Here is a 14,175-nt window from a genome sequence, read left to right as displayed (position 1 = left end):
TAATTACTAAAATAGGTTTGGCAGGGGAAAATAAGATTAAAATAAAGTTAGCAAGTTATCTTTTTAAAAATACTGTTGACTGGTTACCATGGTGTCCTGAAGAGTCCTCTTAGATTGCCAGCCATCTGTGTGTAGGATGTGGTCCAGGAAGTCAGCATGACAGAGGCTGCTGTGGCTTTTGAGGGACCACACAGAGAAAAGCTGTATCTTGGAATGGTCTTCTGCTTCAGATCCTTTAGTCATATATCTAACACTTTGGTCCCCTCGCCTTGCTGTAAGAAGTAGAGAGCAGAGAGAAATAAAATTGTGGCCCAATAACAATATGCTAATTTCTCTGCTTATAAAAATTAGCAGGTGTATTTAAACCTTACCTCATACATTTAGATAAGTCTTATAAGGACCTAGAAAAGAATTTATCATGTCTCTCCTCTTTACCTCAGCATAATCAGGGACAATCTTGCGGTCAATAGTTGAAATGCACAAGGACCACCTACTTAAAGTGAGGTTTCAGCAGGGTAATTTCTCCTTCAGTTTGTTTAAGGATTGTCTATGTGTTCAAAACCTGTCACAGGGGGGAAAAAGTTTAGAACATTGTTAATTCCCACCCCACACCCTAGTCACTGTGACAGTATCTGCTACCAGCACCACCACTATCACAACCACAATCTGCCACCACAACTGTGACGGCATCTTTTCAAAAAGCCCAAGAGATGTGCTACCTTGCCCAGTGGCTGAGCCACCTCCCAAAATCCAGCCTGTGTAATTCCAAAGGCCAGTGATTAAATTCCTCAGCCAGTTGCCTGTTAAGCACTTTAAATAATTCATGTGCATATTGTATGCCACACCATACTAAGTGCTTTACATTTATTAGTTAATTTAACTGACATAAAATCTTATTAGGTGAGTGCTTCTTTTATTCCTAATTTTATAGATTAACATGCTGAGATTTGGAAAGTTACCTGTTCAAGGTCACACATCTCTTATGTTGCAGAGCTAGGATTTGATCCCAGATCAATTTCACCCCAAAGCCAATCTCTTGGCCACTTTGCTATACTGTCTCTCAGGCCATTTGGTCTTATCAACTAAATTATATGCAAATCCCAACACCTCAGTCTAGCTCATACTTTAGAGAATGAGACTTTGAGCAGGTTACTTCAAGTCTCTGGTCCTCAGTGTCTTCACCTGTAAAATGTGAATAACATTACCCACCTCATAGGTGGTAGCAAGGATTAAATGTGTTATGTGTGTAAAATGCATTTAGAACACTCCTGGCACATGACAAATGCTGAGTACATAATGACTAGTAGTATTACATAAATCAGAATGTGCCATGGGGAATACAGTATCTCTTGAAACAGTATCCAGATGATTCTAGCTTATCAGACTATCTTTACCCCAGTAGGAAGAGATGACTTTTTTCTCTCAACAGCAGAATAAACTTAGGAGTTCTGCTCTACTCACTCTGTCTCCTATGAAAATGGGAGAACTTTGTTGTTCTCTGTAAATTATTTAATTCATAAGTATTATGGAGAAACTACTACCTGTTTCAGCACTGTACTAAAGAGTGAGACCATTACAGAAGGATGAAATAAGAGTCCCGCCTCCAAGAAGCCAACAGTCCAGTGGAAGAGACTAGCATGGGAGAAATAACAATGAGGAATTCTGGGCTGTACATAATTAAGTGCTCAGTGGTATGGTATTTATTTGAAGAGACATAACAGTTTAACAGACAGAAAGGAGGGAATTGGAATCAATATTCATATCTAAGCTATATGATGAGAATATCTACTCCTAAAGTATGCAGCAGAGTTGTCTGTTGGGTGTTCACGAAAGCCAGAGTCAGGCCAGCCCAGTGGGCATGTGGGCAAATGTCACCTAGTCAGTCCCCTTTCCCTCTCAGCAATCCCTTGTCCCTTCTCAAGTCTTTTTTACCAAGCCATTTTCAGTGTTTACTCTCTTACCCCATGTTATTTTTCTTCTGAGCAATTATTGCTATCTGACTTGATCATATATATTTCCTCCTTTTTGTATATTGCCCATCTCTCCCACTGGATTATCAGCTCCTTGATAGCAGGGGCTTTGTTGTCTTCACTCCTGCATCCCAAGGCCCCAGAACAGTGCCTGGCTCAATAAATATTCTTTGGACAAAGGAATGAACCCTTGTCAGACCTGCTCTCTTCAGCTTTCTCCTTTGTTCTAATGCCAAGGCTATCGCCAGTGCTGATGACAGAGTTAGCTGCTGCAGATAATTATAACAGCTACTATTTATTGAGCCATGCTATGGGCTAGGCTGTATAATATAGTCCACACAACCATCCATGAAGTCTAGAATGTTATTCTTCCCAGCTTACCAATGCAGCAAACGAGAGCTAAAGAGAGTATTTAATATGTCCAGGTTCACATACTTAAAAGATAACCAACTTCCAATAAGGGTTGACTACATATATTTTGCTCTATGGCTTTAGTCTTATGACAACCTCTAGTGGTGTTGGCATAGGCCCAGAATTTGACTCAGAGAAGAAGAACCCTGAAAAGGTAGGAGTGGAAGATGAGAGAGTTGGTGGGTAGGTGTTATGGATTGAATTGTGCCTTGCCTTCCCCAAATGCATATGTTCAAGTCCTAACACTAATACTTCAAAATGTGACTCTAGGTGTAAATAGGGTCATTTCAGATGTAATTGTGATGAAGTCATGCTGGAGTAAGGTGTAACCTACCTCAAATATGACTGCTCTCCTTATAAAAAGAGGCAATTTGGAGACAGACACACACACAGGGAGAATGCCATGTGAAGATGAAGGCAGAGATTGGAGTAATTGCCAGATAACCACTACAAGCTAAAAGGGAAGCATGAAAAAAGTCCTTTCTTCACAGCCCACAGAAGGTACCAACCTCACAGCCCACAGAAGGAAGCATCCCACAAAGCCAGATCCCTCACACGTCATATATTGGTGGTCCTGCTTGATGGAACAAGTTAGAAACAGGACACTTATGGGGAAAACATCCATAATCTCTGCAGTGTCTGCTGTAGGATATTGATTCCATTGTCCTTTAACCCTCTGGCGCTGGGTTGCTATTACATTACTGGTAATGAAGAGAGAATCCTGCCAGGAATAAAATGGTTGGAAGTCACTATAATAGATCTTTTCACAGTAAAAATAATGAGAGCTCATGACTGATTTCATAAAGAATGGCAAGAAAAATATTCATGCCCATCCCAGGCCAAATACCCATCCTCACAAACCTACTCAGGGATTTTCAGCAATGTATATACTCCTCCCAAGTCCAGGCAATTTCTCTTCTGAACAGAGCTTCCCTGTCATGACAAGAGCTTTCCTCATATGTGGAGTTAGTGTTTGATTTTTCTAACACAGGAGTCAGCAAACTTTTTCTGTAAAAGATCAGATGGTAAATAATTTAGGCTTCAAGGGCCATCTCTTTTGCAACTACTCATTCATGCTATTGTGTGAAAGTGGCCATAGACCATATATATATGAATGGCTGTGGCTGTGTGCCAATAAAACTTTATTTAAAAAAGAGGCAGTAACCAGGTTTGACCCATAGGCCATAGCTTTCTGGTCCCTGGTGTGCAGCATAAAAACACTAAAACTTTGCATCCCATGGATACAATATTCCTCTTTTTAAAGCTTTGGTGTCCTGATTTTTCCTGGGAAATGACATCTCAGGACCCATATTCTTTTGCATTCCCATGATGAAACAGAGGGGAGAAATGAATAAATAAATCTCATTTCTTTCAGGGCTCCATATTGCCAACACTGAACTGAACTGATGCCAACCTGTGTCTCTTTAATTGCTTCCCCTAGAATATATCAGCTCATAAATTTTGTGATAAAGAAACTGCCTTACGGAGTGTCTCCTTCAGTGATGAAATGGCATTGATAGAAGAAGACTAGACTGTGTGTCTGGAGCCTTGGCATTTTGTCCCTGTCTCTGCCCCTGATAAGCCCAGTGACCTCTCACACATCATTTCATCTCTCCGATGTGACAACTCATTCCCTATCTACTTTATGGGACTGTCATGAGAGGAAAGTAAAAAGACCAAGAGACGTGAAAGTATTTTGTAAGAAGTTAAATTGTCACAAATCTATTTCTCCAAGGTAGCCAAGAATATACGAGAGGGATGCTTTTCTGCATAGATGAAAATGTTATAATGAAAAAAGAACACTAAGCCCTCATGATGTAGAGGAACAGGAAAGAAGAGGACGAAGGGCTGCACATGAAGCTAGGACAGTTTTAAGCCTTCCCATTAGACTGGCTGGTTGTTGTGTCATGTAAATTGTGTCATCTAAATTGATTCCTTTCACTTTGGGTTGTTTCCCAGCAAGCTTATTGGAAAGACCAGGTGCTCATTATTAAATTCCTTTGTTTATTTCCCCCCAAATCTATTAAATCAGCACCAAACAATGAGAATTCTGTGACACTAAGGCAAGTGACTTATTTATCTATTGTTATCTATTGCACCTGGTTTTGATAGTCCTCGTTTCTATGTGTTAAAAACACAGAGCCCTTTAAAAGTTTGATTTTATTGCAAAAAATTAGCTTATAGGGGAACGTGAAGGGGAGTGAAGGGGAGCAATTCTCTGACTGACCATTCTAAATGTCAATGCTTTTTAAAAATGCATCAAAACATATAGAATCAGAATGTTTACTAAGAGGCCAGACTTTCATCAATCCTTATAGGAAACTCTTATTTGAGATTAAGCCTGGGGTGGGAGATTTGCTGCAGGGAAAACAGCAGTGGGGTGGGGAAGCCTCGTTTGGGTCAAGGCTCTGCCACTACCTTGCTGTGTGATTTTTGCTAAGTTAGTCACCATTGGCCTGTGTCTTCTCATTTATAGAAAAAAGATATTTAATTTGATGTACTCTAAGACTCCTTTTCCCATCTACTTTTTACAAATTAATAATGCGGTCACCATGATGCTCATCATTTATTTGTTCAGGAAATGTTTATTGATATGCTTGTATGAGCTAGTCACTGGGAGTACAATGATAGACAAAAACAGATTCAGATCCTTCACCTTTTGTATCCCATGGAGTAGAGATAATCTCTCTGTTCCCTCCCTTGAAGCAGAGAAACAGAAGGGCATTGATACTATCATTGTACAATTGCTATTTTAGCTCATCCTTTACAATAGCACAAATTTTACCCAAGTCTTAAGATAATGTTGACCTGACTTAGAAACAGATTTTGGGGTGGTGAACACACAATACAATATATAGATGATGTATGATACAACTGTACAACTGAATCCTATATAATTTTATTAACCTATGTTACCCCAATAAATTCAATAGAAGAAAAAAGTAGAAACAGATTTTGTTCTGGTGGTGAACATAGACTTTGGGTGTGCATTGGGAAGATGTTTGTGACTTAAATGTGATTAGAGACTGTAGTTTCTGGTTTAGGGCAAGAGTTGTCTATCTTTTCGACCTTGTCTGTACAGGTACTGTGGTTAATCCTGTAACCTCAGCCTTGAATACAACTGGCTGGACCTGTTGGCTGGGCTACTAAGGAGAGAATTGGTAGCATTTTTACTGGAAAGAGGAGAGAGAAGATTGAGCAGGCTCTCCAGAGAAAGGGACACAGACCAGAGCCCCAGAAAGCAGAGAATCTTAAAAAAATGGGTAGGATAACACAGAAGTGTCCAAAAGGGCTGGAGTGACTAGAAGGAACAGGTAATGGATGGAAAGAAGGGAAGGTTGGGCACAGTTTTCTGGGATCATAAAAGACAAGCAGAGCCAGTTATGAAAGTTGAATATTTATTTGTCCATTGGTATTTACTTACTGAGTGCCTAATATGCACCAGGTACTTTGCTGGATTATGGAGATACAGATGTGAATTAGACTTGATCCATTCTCTCAGTGAGCTTATGGTCTATTGAAGGAGGTTAATGAATAAACTGCCAATTAGAATACATGTCCGAACTCAATGAGAACAGTGCCATACATAGTCTGCTTCAGTCACTGCTGTTTCTGTAGTTTAGAACTTAACCTGATATAAGACGTTGTAAAGTGGTGATGGTAGCTCAGAGAAAGAGCAAAGTGGAGGAATCAAAGAAATATTAAGAAAGAAGACTAGACTACATATGGTGATGGATTGGAGGTAAGGACAAAGGGAAAAAACAAGAATGAACTTTAGCCTTCTGACTTGGGCAACTAAGTGGATGGTGATGCCATTCACTGAGTGGGAACCCAGGAGTTTGAGCTAAATACAGAGACTGCTGAATAAGGATTGGAAGCCCGGTAAAGCATGGCTTATTTTGAAGCTCCAGAGGTGGCCAAAGGAGCTGACTACAGTGCCTATCTTTATGTTTCTAGCTTCACTTCTTCCCCAGTATGTCTGTTTATGTGTCATATCCTGATAAAAAGAGAATTTGAGTCATTTTGAAGAGTGAGTAGAAACTGAGAATGGTCTGCAGTCTGACATGGTGAGAGTTAAACCAGATATGTGTGTGCAGTAAGCAGTGTCTAGTCCCTCTGTCTTCAGGAATTCCAATGCTTGAGAAATGCCCTGAGGTTTCAAAAGGGATAAAAGGGAAAATGTGCTTGGTAAATATTTCACCTAATATCAGTTCTGTATCTCTGCTCACAGATGTGGGTATAGGGTTTGTCTTTCATCTATAAAGCCCTACCTCATCGGTGACTCCTTCAAATTTTGAGGTTGTCACTCTCTTAGAGGCTCCTTTTTAGCACCATTATGGAAATTAAGTTCAGGCAGAATGGAGCCACATCCCCAAACATTATATTGGGTAGCAAGATGAAAAATGAGCACGTTACCAGAGCAAAAAAGTACTTCTGTCTGGAATTTCCTCTCGATGGTTTCCTTTGGGATGTAAGTTCGGGAATTTGTTAGTTGAAACTGTTGGCCATAACACAATACTTGGTATGTATTCGTGATGGGGCTGGGGAGCTTTTGTCTAGAAGACTTAGTAACAGAATTTAAATGGGGAATTTTGTTAAAGGCAACCTTCATAAGGGAGTAAAGTGTGGAAGGGGCATTGGGCTGGAAGTCAGAAGACTTCTATTACAGTTTTATCTTTGTGGTTAACAAGCTATGTGACCCATAGCAAGTCCCATCCTTTTAATAGATCTCCATTTTCCCAGCTATAAAATAAAGAAGTTGAACTTAATGAACTCTGTTCCTTTCAGCTCTGCTGTTGTAGGAAAATGAACTGAGAATAAAACCACTATGACATAACTACAACTACTATGAACAACTATGAAATAAACTGAGAGTAAATAACTACTCTGGTCAAAAGCTTTGCTGCAAAGCTCTTTGAAAAGGCAGTAACTGGTAGATGAAAGATAATTAAAACAGCTTATTATTTTCATTAATCATGTTCTTATCCTAGAAATTAATCTGATGCCTTTCTCCCAAAGGAGCTAGCCAAAGGAGCCAAATGCAGTTCTGAGAAGTAAACACCTCTATATTCTTTTGAGAGAACACTAATTGGCCTCAGTTTAGCCCTAGAGCGCTGTTTTGGGAACCTCTGCTAACAAAGAATGTGGCTGCGGACTTGAATAAAGGTAATCGCAGGTTCCCATATTGAGAATTAGGTGAAAGAAATTGAGCACCCCGCCACACACATGCACACTCTCCCTGAGTGCTCTTTCCTCTCCCTCTGAATAAAATGGAATGCCTCCATAATGCACTGGGGAACTGGGACTGCTTCTCAAACAGCAAGCACAGCCTTTCCAATTTCATAAACAAAGAAGCTGAGGTAGCTAAAACCTCTGCAGTTGGCCGGGGATTGTAGGAACTAATCATTTTGGCTAGAATTGTGATGGGAGTCCACATCACTTCTGGACATTGAATCTCTCTGTCACTGCCAACCCAGAGCTGACAGGATGAAAACAACCAAGTCATATTCTCTTAAAGACAAAGGGTGGAAGATGTGAAGCCAGCTTTGACTTCACATCTCCCAATGTGAGATGGAAGACTTTAAAGTGTTCGATGAGTGGCCCCAAATGTTGGGCTTAAGCCCCTAAAGTGACCCCTTGTTGGTCTCCTTTGGAAATGGACCCATTTCCTGACAGTATTATTCATAGCCTGTGCAAGAGAAAGAACCTGAATGTTCACACCCTGTCTGTGCATGCCACCTGTGCCTTTTGAGCCACAAAGCAATTCTTTTTGACAGATTTAGAAAGTCATCTGAGCAGCCCCCAAGAGATCTTGCTGACTTTCCCCCCACAATTGTGTAGTTCAGCAATTTTCAACAGGTGTACCACAGCACACTGGTATGATGTAAGAATTTTTAAAACATGACTATATAGTCAGGGGCACTGACTTCTTTTCTCTTAGACTGTCAAGTAAAAAATAACAGCCAATATAACAACAGCCTCCATCCAGTGTGAATGAATCAAAATTATACTTTTTTTTTTTTTGGTCAGATCAGCAAAAAATATAATGTATTTTTTGGTGTGCCACAGAATTTTAGCAATTAGTTTATGTGTACCATGAGGTGAAAGGGTTGAAAATCGCTGATGTAGTTGAAGAAACAGACATGTTGAGCCTCAGCAGTTGGGTCAGGGATATGCTTCTTGGTCACAGTAAATTAATGGCAAAATTAAAACTCAAAATCAGATGTTCTTGGATGAATAATCAACTGGAGGCAGCACTGTCTCCACCACCACTAAGGGACATTTGGAAATGTGTGCAGACCTTTTGGATAGTGAGATGACACAGGGTAGAGGTGCTACTGGCATTAATACTGAGGGATCTGCAGTGCATTAGACAATCCCACATTTCAAAATGCCAACATGCCCCATTGAGAACCACTGTAGGCTACACCAGGCTGTGTCCACTTAGAAAAATACAGAATACAGAGTCATGGTTTAACCTGTCTCCTTCTCCTCAGGAAAAAGCACAAGGGGTATGAGATTTGAGACCTTGGTTCTAGTTCTAGCTCTGGCATTATATCACTGTGTGAACCTCAGACACGTATTCCTCTCTAGACCTCAGTTACTTCATCTATAAAATAGTGATAAAATAGTGGTTTTGCTGAAATGGTCATTAAGGACTCTTCCAATTCAACATTCTGGGCCATCTTCTTTAAGAGTATGATCCAAGGACCATCTAGGCAGCAGTTTGTTAAGAACCTAGATTCCTGCACCCCACCACAGACCTGCTAAATCAGAATTTATGAAGGTGGGGGTACTGGGATCTGCATTATTCCTGCCCCCAAAATGATTCTGAAGTTTAATAAGTTTGACAACCAGGGGTCTAGTGCTCTATATGGTGGAGCTGAATTTGGTCAGCTAGCACTCACAGAGTGTAAAATGACCATTTCTACCTCCCATTCAGTTACAGCAGCATTTGTGTTATGGCAGGCCTGTCCTCACTGAAGCCCCAAAACTGAGCTCAAGGCTTTTTGCAGGTTTCCTGCCGGAGACTGAAGCATATGAGAAGGGGGAGGGAGTCAGCTCAGGTGTTGGTGTTGGTGGAGAAAAAGAGTTTCAGAGACTTTTGAAGACTGTAGGGTTTACTTCTTTGACAACTGAGAGAAGACAGCCTGTGCCTGTTACAACTACCTGCCCAGCACCTGCTTTCTCAAGCAGCTGCCGTGACAGAGCTACAAGCTCAGACTCCATGTTCCAATTGCTGTTAACTACAGAACTTCTTTACTTGATCTAAGCACTGCATCTGCAGCCAGTCTCCTCACACAACTCCAGAAGCTATCTCTCCATCCCAGAACAGTGGATAGAGCCTGCAGCAAACACACTGCATACAACACACCCGTAGTTATTGATGGCTGCTTTCTGTTGTCTCATGGAGTGCTTTGCTCTCTCATTCAACAACCCAAAGTTGAAGGCCTCCATCAGAGTTTAAAGCCAAAAGGCTAATACACAGAGTTCACTTTTGGTTAGTTTGGTGGAGAAAAGGGTGACTCTTTGAACTTGGGGAAAAGTGTCAAACAGATTGCTTTTATGCAAAAGATGCAGGAATTGTGTTCCAGGGAAGCTTTGAAGATTTATTACCTGGTATTCTAGATGACCTTCAGGCCAATAGACCACTGGTAATCACCCTACTAAATAATGCAAAAAATGTTGGCCACACTTTCCTCAGGGGTTTCAAGTCCTCTCAAGAGAATGAAGGAAGAGAAGAGGTTAATTGCCAAACATAAGCTAGCATCCCAATTTAGGATGGACCCCTCTTCTATAGAGAGCAATGTTTCTGAGTTGATTTGGCCCAAAGCTGTAAAATATAAGATGTAGGGGATTATAAATAAAAATTTAAATGTGAGATTTCCAACATGATATTTCTTAGAAATGAACAGTGTGTTTCCCCATTTACTGCCCCCTTTCCCCAATGAAAAATTACCATTAAAGTAGGGTTTGTAGTTTCTGAACTCAGGACACTGGTTTATGTTCAGAGAAAATGCCACAGAATGCATATGTCCATCATTCGAAGGTTGGATGTGAAGATTTAATTACAAATAATTAATTTATTGGGAGCCAAAACTAAGTCAAAACAAATGCCAAGGGACAATGCACTGTGTGAGGTAGGGCCCATTTTACACCTGTTGGACAGCTTCTTAGTTATTAATCTGCCCTGACAGGAAGGAAGCATTTTTGTATCTGATACAGTTGATAAATGTGGCAAACACCACTCCTACACTGTAAAATCAATATGGAATATTTTTCAGAACAAACCCAGATCAAGCCAGCATACCAAACATAAATGGCTAACAACCAGCATGGAGACTAATTATTTAGATGAGTTACAGGGGACAAATAAGAATTACAAAAGGGATAGAAGGAGATAAGGCTGATAAAAGGAAAATGGGCTCAGCCTGGTTCATGGAAACTTTTCTCTAATAAAAAGGATCATTGAAATGTGAGATACTTATGACAGAGAGCAGTAAAATGCAGGGAAGAAATGAGCAGACATTCTGTGAGAGGTCTTTACAGCTAGTGTGCAATTCGGGGCTAAAAGTATGAATTGTGAATCAGAATCATACACAGCTATAGTGCAGAAGCCCTAACATAACAGCAGAATCTTCCAGGTTGGAAACATCCAACTGCATATTCTGCCTAGATACATTTATTTATTCAACAAGCATGTATAAAGAATTCTGGAGAGTCACTGGTGAACAGAACAGTGTCCTTGCCCTCAAGGAGTTCACAGTACAGTAAGATAGAGATATACATGCAATAAGTACAGTGATTGAAAGAGGTGCAGGGGTATTGTGGGAGCACAGAGCAGGGCAACCAAGTCCAAAATGGCAGGAAGAGAATACAGGCAAACTTTTCTAGGGGGAGATCATGGAGTTAGACTGATCTGGGTTCATATCCAGTTCTATTACTTAGTAGCTGTTTGTGACTTTGAGCAAGTCACTAATTTCTATGAGCTCCATCTGTAAAAATGTTTTTAAGAATCTCATCTGTTTGGAGAAATGTCTATTTAGGTCCTTAGCCCATTTTTAAATTGGATTCTTTGTCTTCCTTTTGTTAAGTTGTATGAGTTCCTTATCTATTTTGGATATTAACCCCTTACCAGATATGTCATTGGCAAATATGTTCTCCCATACAGTGGGCTCCCTTTTCGTTTTGTTGATGGTTTCTTTTGCTGTGCAGAAGCTTTTTACTTTGATGCAGTCCCATTTGTTTATTTTCTCCTTTGTTTCTCTTACCCTAGATTCTCGGTAAATATATTTCTACCTACGTTTTCTTCTAGGATTTTTATGGTTTTATGTCTTACATTTAAGTTTTTTATCCATTTTGAGGGGCTTTTTTTTTTGGTGTATGGTGTAAGTTGGTGGTCTAGTTTCATTTTTTTGCATGTATCTGTCCAATTTTCCCAACACCATTTATTGAATAGACTGTCTTTACTCCATTCTATGTTCTTGCCTCCTTTGTCAAATATTAATTGACCATAATGGCATGGGTCAATTTCTGGGTTCTCTGTTCTGTTCCACTGATCTGTATGTCTGTTCTTGTGCCAGTACCAGGCTGTTTTGATTACAGTGGCTTTGTAGTATAACTTGCTATCTGGTATTGTGATCCCGCCAACTTTGTTCTTCCTTCTCAAGATTGCTGTGGCTATTTGGAGTCTTTTTGGTTCCATATAAATTTTTGAAGTGTTTGTTCTAGATCTGTGAAATATTCTGTTGGTATTTAATAGGGATTGCATTGAATTTATAGATTGCTTTGGATAGTATGGACATTTTAATGATGTTGATTCTTCCAATCCATGAACACGGTATATTCTTCCACTTGTTTACATCTTCCTCTATCTCTTTTTGCAATGTCCTGTAGTTTTCTGAGTACAGTCCTTTTACCTTCTTGGTTAAGTTTATTCCTAAGTATCTTAATTTTTTTGTTGCAATGGTAAATGGGATTGTATATGAAAAAATGATCAAAGTCACTAATTATCAGAGGGATGCAAATTAAAGCCACAATGAGGTAGCACCTCACACCTGCCAGAATGGCTCCATCAACAAATCAACAAACGACTTGTGCTGGTGAGGGTGTGGAGAAAGGGGAACCTAATACACTGCTGGTGGGAATGCAGACTGGTGCAGCCACTGTGGAAAACAGTATGGAGGTTCCTCAAAAAATTAAAAAAGAAACTGCCTTTTGACCCAGTGATTCCACTCCTAGGAATATATCCTAGGAATCCTGAAATACTAATCAGAAAGAATATATGCACTCCTATGTTCATAGCAGCATTATTTACCATAGCTAAGATCTGGAAACAGCCCAAGTGCCCATCAGTAGATGAGTGGATAAAAAAGCTGTGGGACATTTACACCATGAAATACTATGCAGCTGTAAAGAAGAAGGATCTCTTACTCTTTGGGACAGTATGGATGGAACTGGAGAGTACTATGCTAAAGGAAATAAGCCAGTCAGAGAAAGACAAGTAATACACGATCTCACTCATATGTGGAATGTAATAAACAAAATAAATTGATGAACAAAATAGATCCAGAGACATAGAAGCATGGAACAGACTGAGGGATCTCAGAGGGAAGGTGCGGGTGGGAGAGTGGGTAGGGAGAGATTAATCAAAGAACTTATATGCTTATATGCATAACCCATGGACACAGACATTGGAATGGGGAAGGCCTGGGGGTGGGGTGGATGCAGGGTGGAGGGGATCAATGGGGTGGAAAGGTGGGGCATGTGTAACACTTTCAACACTAAAGATAAATTAAAAATAAATAAACTTTAAAAAAAAAAGAAAATCTCATCTGTAAAATGGGAACAAATTCACAACCTATGTTTTAGGGTCACGGCGATTAAATGACCAATCCATGGATAGGGATAGCACAGTTTCTGCCTTCCAAGTGTTTGGCAAAGGAAAGAGCATGCATTTATGTATTTCCTTCTGTTAAGCTAAAGCAGTGGGTTCTATAGGCAGTAAGGAAGTAGGTATTCTTCTAATGCAAAAGTTCTAGGGTTTCTGTCATCATTTTCCATAAGGATATGAAAAGGAAATGATTTTTCTGGAAGTCCTTCACTGAATTTGCTCTACCAACTGATATTGCTATCTACTGCTCTTTGTTTTACTAAAGCTGTCTTCTACACCTAAACCTTAGAGAAAGCTGGTAATTAAACACATGCACATGTGCACACACACATATACACAAGCTACAAACACACACACACACACACACATATCCTATGGGTTCTGTTTCCCTGGAGAAACTTTACTAATACAGTCACATATTTTAATTTCATTTACATCTTTAAAAAGATTCATGGGAGTTAAATTTTACTTTGCACATTTAAAGACAAAACAGTGAAGCACAGAGAGACTCAGTAACATGCCTAAGACTACAGAGTTAACCCGTGCATTTCCTCTTCCCCAGGCTGATTCAAGATCCTATTTAAGCTCCCCATTTGCACAGAACAGAATGTTACCAGTGGCTTACAAATGTTACCAGTAATTCCAGTGTAACTAGTGGTTCTAGGCTGTAGCTGTGTCCAGTCACCTAAGCTCTAACACCCTTTGAAGGACATGGCATAGCACACACAGACATACAAATCAGGCTCTCAAATGTAAATAGAGCCATTAGTTTGGAAGTGTACTTCAATGTTCACAAAAGCTACTTCCTTATCCAATATTAATTTCTCCAATCTGAAAGTCTGTTCTGTATATAGCAAAGACAGACCTCCAGCAAATGCAATTTTTCTCCAATGACAAAAA

This window comes from Miniopterus schreibersii (assembly GCF_964146895.1).
Source record: "Miniopterus schreibersii genome assembly, chromosome: X".
NCBI lineage: Eukaryota > Metazoa > Chordata > Mammalia > Chiroptera > Miniopteridae > Miniopterus > Miniopterus schreibersii.
The sequence above is the reverse complement of the archived record's forward strand: the minus strand, read 5'-3'. Positions refer to the sequence as shown.